This window comes from Ambystoma mexicanum, chromosome 6p (genome assembly GCF_040938575.1).
Source record: "Ambystoma mexicanum isolate Mex_15411 chromosome 6p, UKY_AmexF1_1, whole genome shotgun sequence".
In the NCBI taxonomy this organism is placed as follows: Eukaryota; Metazoa; Chordata; class Amphibia; order Caudata; family Ambystomatidae; genus Ambystoma; species Ambystoma mexicanum.
This window is the reverse complement of record NC_090935.1, coordinates 826,707,365-826,719,577: the sequence shown is the minus strand read 5'-3', so window position 1 is coordinate 826,719,577 and position 12,213 is coordinate 826,707,365.

Here is a 12,213-nt window from a genome sequence, read left to right as displayed (position 1 = left end):
AGCCTCCCTGCCTCTCTGAAACTTGAGGGGAACCATCTCCGGGTCCGGACCGTCCTCTTTGCTTCTGCTTTCTCTCCTCTGCTCCCTTGCTGATCTCCTGGTTGAAACTGAAACGGCACTGGTTTACCTAGCTACCCTCTGACCTCGGGCCCAGGTCCCCTCCCCGCCAGTTGCACACTTGCACTGCCACCCCGGCAACCCTTGCACTCAGGGACTGTTTCTGTATCTCTACAGCCCTCTACCAGCACTTGACACCTGATGTCTGCCCTTACCCATGCACTTGCCACCAGCTGGCTGCACTTGCCACCAGCTAGCCGTACTTCTATTTATTTGTTTTATTTATTTATTTTTTACAGTTATGTTTTGTACTGCACTGCCCCTCCCTCTTTCCCCCCACACTTCTCCCCTCCTCCCCCCTCCCCTGCACCTGCGCAATCTCAATGTTACCTGGCCTAGTAAGATCGCTGTCTGTCTTCCCTCTCTTCTCCCTTCCTTGCCTCGTCACCCCTTGAAACACTTGAGTATAGGCCCGTTATAAATGCCATATCATATCATACACGTCCTGATTATAAGTTTGGCAGTAGTAGTAAAAGATCTGGTATGATAGAATAGTGGATGTTTTATCACTCCACCCAACTACGACTATCCTGAAACTCTAAATTTATGCCAGCTTTTGTGTGGAAGTAATTAACACCCCAAAAAAAGCATTACCCCATGCAGTAATTATGCAGTCTCATGGGACTCCGAAATGGGGAATAACTGAAGGATCTGCGTGGGTCAGAATCACAGAGTCACTTCAAATTACTATGGGCCTCATTAAGAGTTGAGCTGTATTCTGGCGGTAAATCTGCCAGAATACCGCCCAAAATGGAATTACTGTTACCACCACTTGGGCCAGCGGATTTACTGATGAATTACAAGTGGTGGTGGCGGTGTTAGTCCCTCACATTGGGGGTTTTGGCAGAATTACCACTGGCGGAATTACCGCTGTGGTAATCCCACCGATTTTGCAAGTTTTTTGCCAGAAAGTGGGAGGATTTAACTCCAGCATGATGCTGGAGGTAAATTCTCCTGTTCCAGGTCTAAACTCGTAGTATGATGGAGCAGGAAATGTGTCAGTAATTCCGTTATGCCACTTTTTTCCTGCACCGCCATACTTGTAATGAGGCCCTATGTACCGTAATGGTATTACTGTTTGGCAGTATTTTCAGGGGATATGCTACCAAACTCACGATCATGCTGTAATGCACATTGCTCTTTGTGCTCATTTAATTTTTCGCAAAACTCCCCATAAAAATTCAATGTTTGTAAAATTGAACCAAGCACACTGACTCGGACACACTGAAGGTTTTCATGTGAGTATATAATGGTTGCAACGTCAGTCACTCCACTGGGGTCCAAGAGACGTCCGAGATAATGTTCCCTTTCCCTGTACAGAATTTAAGCCAGGTCCCAGGGGAAGGATGGCTATGCACATGCTTAGGCCTCAAGGATGGCTTTGCACATGCTCAGTTTTCAATGATGGCTTTGCACATTCTCAGCTCTCAATGATGGCTATGCACATGCTCATTTCTCAATGATGGATATGCACAGTTCTCAATGATGGCTTTGCACATGCTCAGTTCTCAATGATGGTTATGCACATGCTCAGTTCTCAATGATGGCTATGCACATGCTCAGTTCTCAATGATGGATATGCACAGTTCTCAATGATGGCTATGCACATGCTCAGTTCTCAATGATGGATATGCACAGTTCTCAATGATGGCTTTGCACATGCTCAGTTCTCAATGATGGTTATGCACATGCTCAGTTCTCAATGATGGCTATGCACATGCTCAGTTTGCAGTGCACAGACATTATAAAGGACAGGTTTCGTCCCTACTTAGAAAGCCCTGTATGTGTAATTGTAACAATTAAATTCAATAAGAAAAAGATCATTTAGAAAGCCTGCACACATAAATGAGAATAGACGCTGTTAATGAGATTAGATAGTTCTCGTAAGCGCTTTTAGAAGCGTTTGCTTTAAGCTGATTAACCTGTCAAGCTAAAAGAGAGATGGCCATTATCCTTTTCTTTACCAACATGTGAAACAACATTGCTGTTCAAATTGAGGCTCCCTGACATTGATGACATATTTAGTCCCCAGACAATGATCGCTGAGAAACGCGTTGAACACGGCGGAGCACAGCACACTACAGTGGGTATTTACCCGGTGCAGTGCAGCATTAGAGGACTCAAAGAACTGCATCCTTTGGGTTGAACAGAGTGATTGGCAGACTCATTTTGGGTCTTGGTCTGTACAGGATCTAGAGCAGCAAATCCACAGAAAGGATCTAATTTAGGAAATTAACATACTAGACCCCATATTATACGAACCCACGCCCCCTGCACAATGGCATAATATCCAGTTCTATCGGCAGAGTTTGTCTTAACAAAGGGGCACACGACACCTCCATTAATACCAAATGCGTGCCCGCTACTGTAACTTTGAGGGTATTCCCTAATTTGCAGGGAGAATGTCGCATGCCAAGGATGGAATGGGCATGGGCAATCCAGGCTCGAGGGGCAGTATGCACGTGTGGAAGGCTCAGCTGCTCTGAAACTGCTATGTTGGCGATTTGGCGCAGTATAAAAGCAGAGTAGCATAAAATAACTTTTGTCATACAAGAACAATGCATGATCAGGGTTCTGTTTAGAAGGTGGAAAGGTGAGTCCTGTGGACCCTCAATGCACCCCTTTTAAAGGAGGTGCAGTTAGAGACATTTCCCTGTATGGTAGGGAGATGGTCTACTACCAAAGGATCATTAGTTCACTTGGCCTTATACTGAGAGCACAGCAGGGGTTACTGATGAGGCAGCAACTGAGGTGAAACTGTGCCACCTCAGGTTAAGATCACACTACTGTTATAATGGGTAAAATCCACTCACCTTCGGCACATACTACTTGGGCTAATCCAACGCCTTCATATTGACCATACCACTGGGGTAGCAACATGACAGAAGTGACCTATTGCTGAAACCCGTTCACAACACCTGCCCTTTACTGTCTCACAGCTGAGGCTCTGCTCAGGTAGGAGGTAATGAGGCCTCCATGCCCAGCTGTCTATGATCAGCTGTGTTTCCTTGGGCGTCTGTTGTACAAGCAATGTCTGCATTTGTTGCCACCATGCATAGCATTTCAGAAATTATCCTTATTCATGGCGGCGTTACCATACATACATTGCCATAATGTGTCTGCCAGACAGAATGGGAAGGGTGGGGGAGTAGCATTTATTTGTAGATCAGATTTAGATGTATGGGAGAGGGTGCTAGAGGGACAACCAAGATGGTGTCATGGTCTAAGCTCCCTCACAGCCCCGGAAAAATCCTGCAGAATCCTGCTTTTCCCGGTTCATCAGCGTGCAACCCAGCTCTGCCTCTGTCCTCCCACCCGCCCGACTCTCATCCTACGAAATTTGGGGGGAAATCGGCCTCCCCGTGCCCCCAAACAGCCCGCCTAGCCCTGAGGCCTGAAAACCCAGGGGCGCCGCGCGGGCCGCCGGAGCGCTCGGGCAACTCTCACAGCAAGCGCGTCCCGAGCGCCCTGGGTCCCGCAACCACTCCCCAGGCTGCGACGTGGACGAGAGCAGAGAGAGAGCAGCAGCTGCTGGCGGGCACGTGGAGGACCCCCTCCCCGCAACCCCCATCCCAGACAGTCCTGCAGAGCAAATCCAGAGGGGGTGCGGGTCGTTTGCGTCACGCCGGCAGCAAGTTTGTGCTGCGGGGGCGGGGGAAGGAGTCGGAGTGGGCCGGAGGCTGCCCCCCGCTCCATGTCACCAGAGCCTCAGACTCCTGCCCCCCCGTGCCAGAGGCACGGAGCTCGGGCCCTCCGCGGATACCTGGAGCTGCCCGAACATCAACACAGCTCCAGGAGCCACTCAACACGCCAGAGACGACACTGGCAGAGAAGTGGCCAGTATCCAGTCGGCGGATTAAGGTACAGAGGCGAGGGGGGGAGTCGCAGTTCAAGAAGTATATGTACACACTGGCCCCCCCCCCGGGACACAGACCACCACAGGCAAACCATCGGGGTGAGCGCCGCGCGGCGGACCCCTCTCCATCCACAGCATAGTAAAGACCTCTAACGTGTCCCAGCATTGAAAATTCATCGCAGCTGGAGGAGGGAGCATTGGAAAACGCCCGTACCCCTCAGCAAGGTTCACCCTGGCCCTATAACCACAGAAGCGGACTTCCCCATAAAAAACACAGCGCAAGACGCAGATTTGCCAGCATACCTCATGCTGTCAGGACCTCTGGGCAGCCCAAATCACACAGAGTTACCCAAAGCCCAATACCGCCGAGAGGCAGATAGGAAATTCACTCAACGGATACCCCCTCCAAGGAAGATCAGTAGGAACACCTCCTGACCCTCTCAGCACCAGCCCTACCGTTTCAGCTGGAAAGCAAAGCAAGAGATGTGGCAGAGGCTCCATTGCCTGCAGCCAGGTCGCACCCCACAAAAAAGTCACTTCACCTCACGACCTCCCTCCTCCGCCCTCCACAAACAGGCACAAACTACCCTTCCCCACTAGGAACTCAGCAAAGCGCCCAAGCCACGGCGGAAAATAAACTACAACCTAGACCCTTTACCAACTCCATAGACACAATGGGAAAGCCAAAGGAAACTGACCTTCGAAAGTGGCACGACCCCGAAAGCCCCCCGCCTACAGGATGATCAAGAGCCCACATCTGGCTGCTCCCAACAAATGGAGACAGGGAACAACCCATCTGAAATCAAAGAACTCCTGTTAGAACTAAAAGTAGGCATAGGCAGTTTGAACAATAAAATGGATGGCCTTTCATCTAAAGTGTACCTCCTACAGCACCGCAATACAGAGCGCCTGAACGAAGTTGAACAACGGGTTTCTAACCTGGACAACGGCGCAACAACCCTATTGAGTAAAGTGTCCAGACTGGAAGCCCAAACGAAAACGACCATTGCCAAGTGCAAAGATTTGGAGGGCCGCTCAAGAAGAAACAATATCCGAATCATCGGAGTGAGAGAACACCAATCACAGATGAAAATGGAAGACTATGTCGAGTCACTCTGTATCGGTCGGGAGGCTCTGTTTCACTTGTTCATCGTAGAGAGAGCACACAGAATTCCATCCACCAGACCTGCCCCTGGCACACCACCCAGACCAATCATTGTGAAACTACTTAACTATAGGGACCGCAACACCATCCTCCAACTGGCCCGGGAGAAAGGGGAGCTCCTCCACGACGGAGACAGGATCCACTTCTACCCTGACTTCTCCCCCGCGGTCCAAACGCAGAGAAGATTCTTCACCAATATCAGACAAAGGCTTAGAGACAACCAAATGGTCTATTCAATGCTCTTCCCGGCACGGCTCAGAGTGCAGCACAGCAGGAGGGTCCACTTTTTCCAATCACCAGAAGAAGCGAGCACTTTCCTAGACCGGATGGGTTGCCTCAATCAGAATCCCAATCAACCCTGCTACAAAGGGAAAGAAACCCTAGGAACCCACCATAACAGGAAGAGGCCTGGGACGGAATACATTCCGGCAAACCACAGCAAACTCACCGGAACAAGCACAAAATGTTATAACTGTGGGGCTAAGATACTTGGGAAGCCCTGAGTGGCCCTAGCACAGCATTTGCTCGTTCAACAGTTTTTTGTTATTGGGGGGGGGGACTTCAGTTGACGGCCTGGCTACACCAGGCACCGCCTCCTGCATTAGTTCACAAATGGGCAAGTTGGGGGTTGCCCGTGTAAGGAAAGCACCAGGAAGAAAGGGAGGGAAACGCGCCGCCTGTTCATCAACTCCCACCAACCCTCCAACCCACCAGCCATCAACACCTCTACTGTTTCAACCAGCAAGAAACCCTCCAAACATCTGCCAAATTTCTGGGTCAAAACTAACCACAACCTCTCCAAACGATGTAAGCAAAATGAAAGTAAACATACAATCTAACTCACTCCATTCAAAGTCTCAACAGGGAACATAAGGGGAGGCAACATCCCGTCTAAAACCAGGATGATCCTGCATTACTTAAAAAGGCATGAGATCGACGTGGCCATGATCCAGGAAACGCATCTACTTCTTGGAAAGTACCACCTCTGGACTAAGAGCTGGGGCTGCCACAGATACTTCTCCTCATACTCTTCTTACTCCAGAGGGGTCGCAATCCTAACTAACAGTAGAACCAACTTTCGGCTAGTTCACACAGAGAAAGACTCCGAAGGCAGATCACTTCTAGTATGCGGTATTGTGGCGGGCCAAAAAATCAACTTCGTCAATTCCTACGGGCCCAACGTAGACGGCGCCAACAACTTTGGCTGGGTATTGTCCCACCTCTCCGCCCCAAGACCCGACAACTATACCCTGGGGAGGCGATATGAACAATGCACTTGATCCAGTGAGAGACAGATCACGGACCAGACCACAACCCATCTCCAAAGCCAGCCTTCAAATAAGAGAAATGTGCAGAGCATTTGACCTTAAGGACGCATAGAGAACATCTAACAGAGATCAACATGGCTACACCTTTCACTCAGCAGTACACAACACGAGTTCCAGGATCGACTAGCTATTTACCTCATCAAACGGTCCTTGCCACATCCTACCGAGAACTCTCTCCGACCACTCTCCAGTAATCCTTAGCATCAGCCCATCCAACCCCAAACCCCCGCTACAGCGCTGGCGCTTTAAAGCAGGCTCCACGCAGGATCAGATAATCGCATCCGAACTGAGTCAGGAGATCGCTACATTCCTAGATTCCAACACAGGCTCTGTCCCCGCAGTGAGCACGATCTGGGAAACATTGAAGTGCTTCACCAGAGGAGTCTGCCTTGCCAAAGAAAACGGCATCCTCAAACTCATCAGGCGTGAACTTGCAGCTAGCGAAGAGCAACTTAAACGCCTTGAGCTCGAATACACGAGCACAACGACCCGGGTTCAAAAGCCGCCTTAAAAGAGGGACTACAAAAATTCATCCCTGCAGCAGGTCGCGAAATAAAGTTCCTGAACCGCAGCAGCCAAATTCGACAATATGGTGAAGGCCAAAAACCCGGTGCCCTCTTAGCAAACTTGATAAAAGCTGACAATAAACTAACACCAATAGAAGGAATACGCACCAAACAAGGCGTGTTAACTCTCACCGATGAGGGAATTGCAGAAGAATTCAGGCTCTTCTACCAGGAACTATATAGTGCCAAACACAACGCAAACTCAGGTGCCCCGCTAGAACACCTTGAAAACACGGAACTGGAAAGTCAGCTGCGAGAACCCCTCAATGAACACATCACGCCAGAGAAGATCATCGAGGCCATCAAAACCCTCCCGAACTCCAAAGCTCCCAGCCCAGATGGCCTGACAGGAGAATTCTATCAAGCATTTGCAAACACCCTAGCCCCCATCCTGGCTGAGGTATATGAGGAGGCACTGGAAAAAGGAGTCCTCCCTCAGTCCACCTGCGAAGCCAACATAGTCCTCCTACATTAACCCGGTAAACCACCAGAGGAATGCGCGTCATACTGCCCCATCTCCCTGCTCAACCTTGACAACAAAATCCTAGCAGACGTGCTCACTAACAGGTTGATGCCGATGATGCCCGCTGTGGTGCTTGCGGACCAGGCAGGGTTAATACCCGGTCGCAACACGACCTTCGGAATCAGAAGGCTATTTGGCATCATCGAAGCTCTAGACCCCTCCTAACAGGCAATCGCAGTGCTACTCGACGCCGAGAAGGCATTCGATTCTGTCGAATGGCCGTTTCTGTTTGCAGTGCTCACTAGGATGGGACTAGGAGCCTGCTTCATCAAACTAGTATCCCTATTATACACCAAACCACAAGCCAGCATCATCGCAGGGACAGCAAAGTCAACCCCCGTAGAGCTGCAACGCAGCACCAGACAGGGTTGCTCGCTCTCAGTGCTGATATTTGCTTTGATAATGGACCCGCTAGCTTCCAACCTACGAGAACAACATCATCTCGGGGAGTTCAACACAGGCCCGCACAAGCTAATCATATCCCTATACGCAGACGACGTGGCTCTGTTCATACGTGACACCACAGAAAACTTGAACCCACTCATGAGAGAGGTTATCAAATTCAGAGCAGCCTCTGGGCGAAAAATTAATCAGACAAAATCCATCATATTTCCGCTGACCCCAGCGACTAAGCCATTCGCCGACGACTTCCAGTTCACATGGCAAACATCCCGAGTTCGGTACCTGGGGATACAGATGTCGTTAAGCTATCAAGACGTATTCCGAGACAATTACGAAGAAGTTGCGAAAACCTTGCAGGAAAAAGTGACACAATGGAAGACCCTGCCACTAACCCTGTGGGGAAGAGCCTCTCTGGCTAAGATGGTGATCCTACCGAAGCTCTTGTACTTATTCACCAACATTCCCATCCTACTACCACAATCCTTTTGAGACTGAAAAGCATGGTCCTCAAGCTCCTGTGGGCAGACAAGCCAGCTAGAGTTGCATACTCAACACTGACTCTCCCGGTGTCAAGCGGAGGGTGGCCCTCCCAGACCTAGAGAAATACTTTTGGGCGGCACAGGCACAATTCCTCAGCTTTTGGTACTCCACACAAGCAATTAGACCTCACGTACAAATAGAGCGGGCCCTGGCAACACCCAATCTGTTGAGAGCAGTCATCATCAGCCAGATCCCGGTCCCCAGTACTACCATGAACATAGTGCTTTCAACATATAAGATCTGGAAGAGAATCGCTAAAAAATACTAGGTGCAAACGCGATATTCACCCCTTCTCCCCGTCAAGTTTATACCAGGAGTCCCGTTAACATCAGAGAGGGTCTACCACCAATGGGTTGAGAAGTTACACATAAACCCCCTGGGAGGGAGAGCTTTTCACCAAGGACGGCTTCATGACCCCACAGCAAGCATATCTGAGAGGCGGCAACACCGCCCTAGACACATTCATCTATTTTAGAACTCGATATACCCTACAAGCACTGATGCCCACCTTTCCACGACAACCTCCGACCTGGCAACTTCCCCACAATGTAATTGAAGTGCAAGGAGAAGGCAGACTGGTATCGCAAATTTACAGATCCATTATCACCGACACAACTCCTAACAATACCCGCGTAAAAGCAAGATGGGAAAAGTCCCTACAAATAACCATCCCAGAGGAAGACTGGACTTTCATCCTGAGACAAATGCAAAAAGTAGCTCTCAACTCACGCTTTAAACTGATCCATTTTAATTTCCTCCATCAAACGTACTATACACCGGCAAAGGCGCACAAACACCACCCGAGTCTTCCTCAAAATGCGAATGATGTGGGACACCCATGGCAGATTTTGTCCACCACGCATGGGATTGCCCCAAAGTGTCCCCATTCTGGATCCAGGTCCTGGAGACGACAGCTGCAATCGTGGGGGAGGAGATACAACCCATCCCGACGGCAGCTCTGTTGGGAATGACAAGACTCCTATCGGCACCAATAAGAAAACTTGCAGGACTATTATTAACACTAGCCCGCAGGAGAGATGCTGTGTCTTGGGGTGGAGAACCTCTCCCCACAGTCTCCAACTGGCGCAGGGACATCCTCTACTGCCAGGACGTGGAAACGGACTTCGTTAAATTGTTGCCCCTACACGCACGTCCACCAGATATCTGGGGCCCTGTGATATTGGCGCACAGTTAAATCCACCCTAATGTGGGTGAAAAAGTTGTATCTCGTTAAAAAACCCAAAAATAAAGGTTTTAAAAAAAAAAAAAGATTTAGGTGTATGGGAAATAGAAATGGTGGGACCTGAGGGCAGCGGGACAATTTACATCAAAGTTCGCACAGTGAATCTAGTCCTATGATATAGGCCATCCACTCCAATGTCTGAGTTCCCACATCAATAGGTGAATACAGTACTGTCTTTTCTTAAACTGACCTCTAAATATATTCTCATGGGAGACTTCAACTTGGCTCTGTGTGACTGTGGGGACCAGATTGCTACAAGGGTGGACGTTTCCCTCAAGGAACTGGGCTTAAATCAGTAGGTTCACAAAGCTATCCATATGAAAGGTAATCCATTGGATTGGGTTGCCACATTTAATACCTCAAATAGAGCACCAACTGTGTCCCCTTGCCCCTGGTCAGATCACTATTTTGTCATCTTTGATGTAATGTTGCCTAAAATTGTGAGGAGAACGAAAATAAGTAGAACATTGATAACTTCTAGAAATCTGCGAAAATTATCTCCAGGGGCTATGGCAGCTTTCATTGCCCCCTGACATTTAATAAATCTGCAAAGGTCATAGCTAGAGTTTATCGGGATGTTGTATCGAGGGCAGTCAATATGATTACCCCGTTAAAGACCCGGTCACTGCCGTGTAAATAAATGAACACCTGATACTGCCCTGAATTGCAGGGATTAAAAGTACATACAAGAAAATGTTTTAATGCATGGGAAAAAAACTGAAACGAGAGAAGACAAAGAAGATTATGTGATGGCTTCCACAGTGTTAAAAATGGCCACTATTGATGTTATTGAAGCAAAGAAAGCCATGTATGACACTAGGATAAGCAATGCAGAGCATCACTCACGTGAACCTTTCAAAATCGTGAAGGAGTTGGAGAATCCATGCCCGAAAAGAGGCGTTGGAGTCATCAAACATATGGCATGGTGTCTTATGATTCAAGAGGCTATGTTTAATAAACTCCATAGGATTAAAGAAAGTATTAATTTTAAGAGCAGTTTGTGGATATGATGGATGGGTTGGAAGGTATGGTAACGGGATGGTAGAGGTTCGGCAAGCTGATGCATGGATGGAGTTCAGATTTAGATCTGTGACAGAGGCAGAGATGACAGACATCACTAGGAAGCATAAACCAACTGTTGTCTGTCCTGCAATCACAATCAAGACATGTTTACCATCTTTGCTCACTGCCATAACGAAATTTGTACATTTATCACTTAAACAAGGTCATGTACCTGAAGGCATACAAAATATATGGATTACAACGCTACTGAAAAAAGTCTTGATCCTCCTGTCCCAGCTAATTAATGGCCCATCACCAATATGCCATTTGTCTAGAAAATACTCAATTGGGTGGCATGTAGGCACGTAATGGATCATTTGTCCAACAATAATATATTGAATAAGTGGCAGTCTGGGTTTAGCCCGGCCCATGTGATTGAGACACACCTTTTGGACCTCAAGTCGAGTTTATTACAATCTATCGACAAGGACCAAATGATATTTCTTATGTTATTAGACCTGTCTGCCGCCTTCGATCTGGTGGACCATACATGGCTGATTGCAAGAATACAGAAGGTGGCTGCCTTTTCCATCGGTTTATAGTGATATTTTCGCAAGGCATATTTTCGATTGCCATTATGTCGACGCAATTTTGGGCAAAACATTTTTTTCGCTTTTCCTTTTAATTTTATGTTTATAATGGAAACCCCTGTTTTATTTTTTACACTTTATTTTACTTACCAAACAACAAAAACATATAAAATAAAAAAAAAATTAAAAAAAAGATTTTGGCAAAATGTTTTTGACATAATGGTGTTTCGAAAAAAATGTATTCGAAAATATGACCGGATAGCTTTTCCATCACTGCAGCATCCTGGGTGAAGGACTTCTTGGAGAATCAGCAATACTGCATAGGCAGAATTAGTCCCAGTAGAAATTCGGTATGGTGTCCCTAAAGATGCATGTCTCTCCCCATCACTATATAAAATCTTCACCTTACCACTATTTCAACTGCTCAAGAATCATGGAGCGACATTTACAAATTACGCAGACGACACACAATGTGTAATTCCTGTGTATGAAGAGGACTTGAAAAATATAAACGAAGTGTATTTGTTGATCCAATCCTGGATGATAAAAAATGGGCTGGCTCTTACTGACAATATGACAGAGTTTATGATTGTAGGCACTGAAGGAACAATACATAAACTGGGTCCGGAATATCAACACTTTCTCATTGTGGGCTGTAAAATTGCTGCACAGCTTAAGATAAAGACACTGGGCATTTGTTTGAACCACAATTTGAACATGCAAGCCCAGGTTAGTAGCCTGGTGTCTCCACCAGCATATATCATCATCAAACTGCTGACACAGATATGGCTGTATCTGCCAACAAAGAACTATGTCACAGTAGAAAGGGACATCATTAGTACAAAAATAGACTACTGCAGTAGCCTTTTGGTGGGTATGAG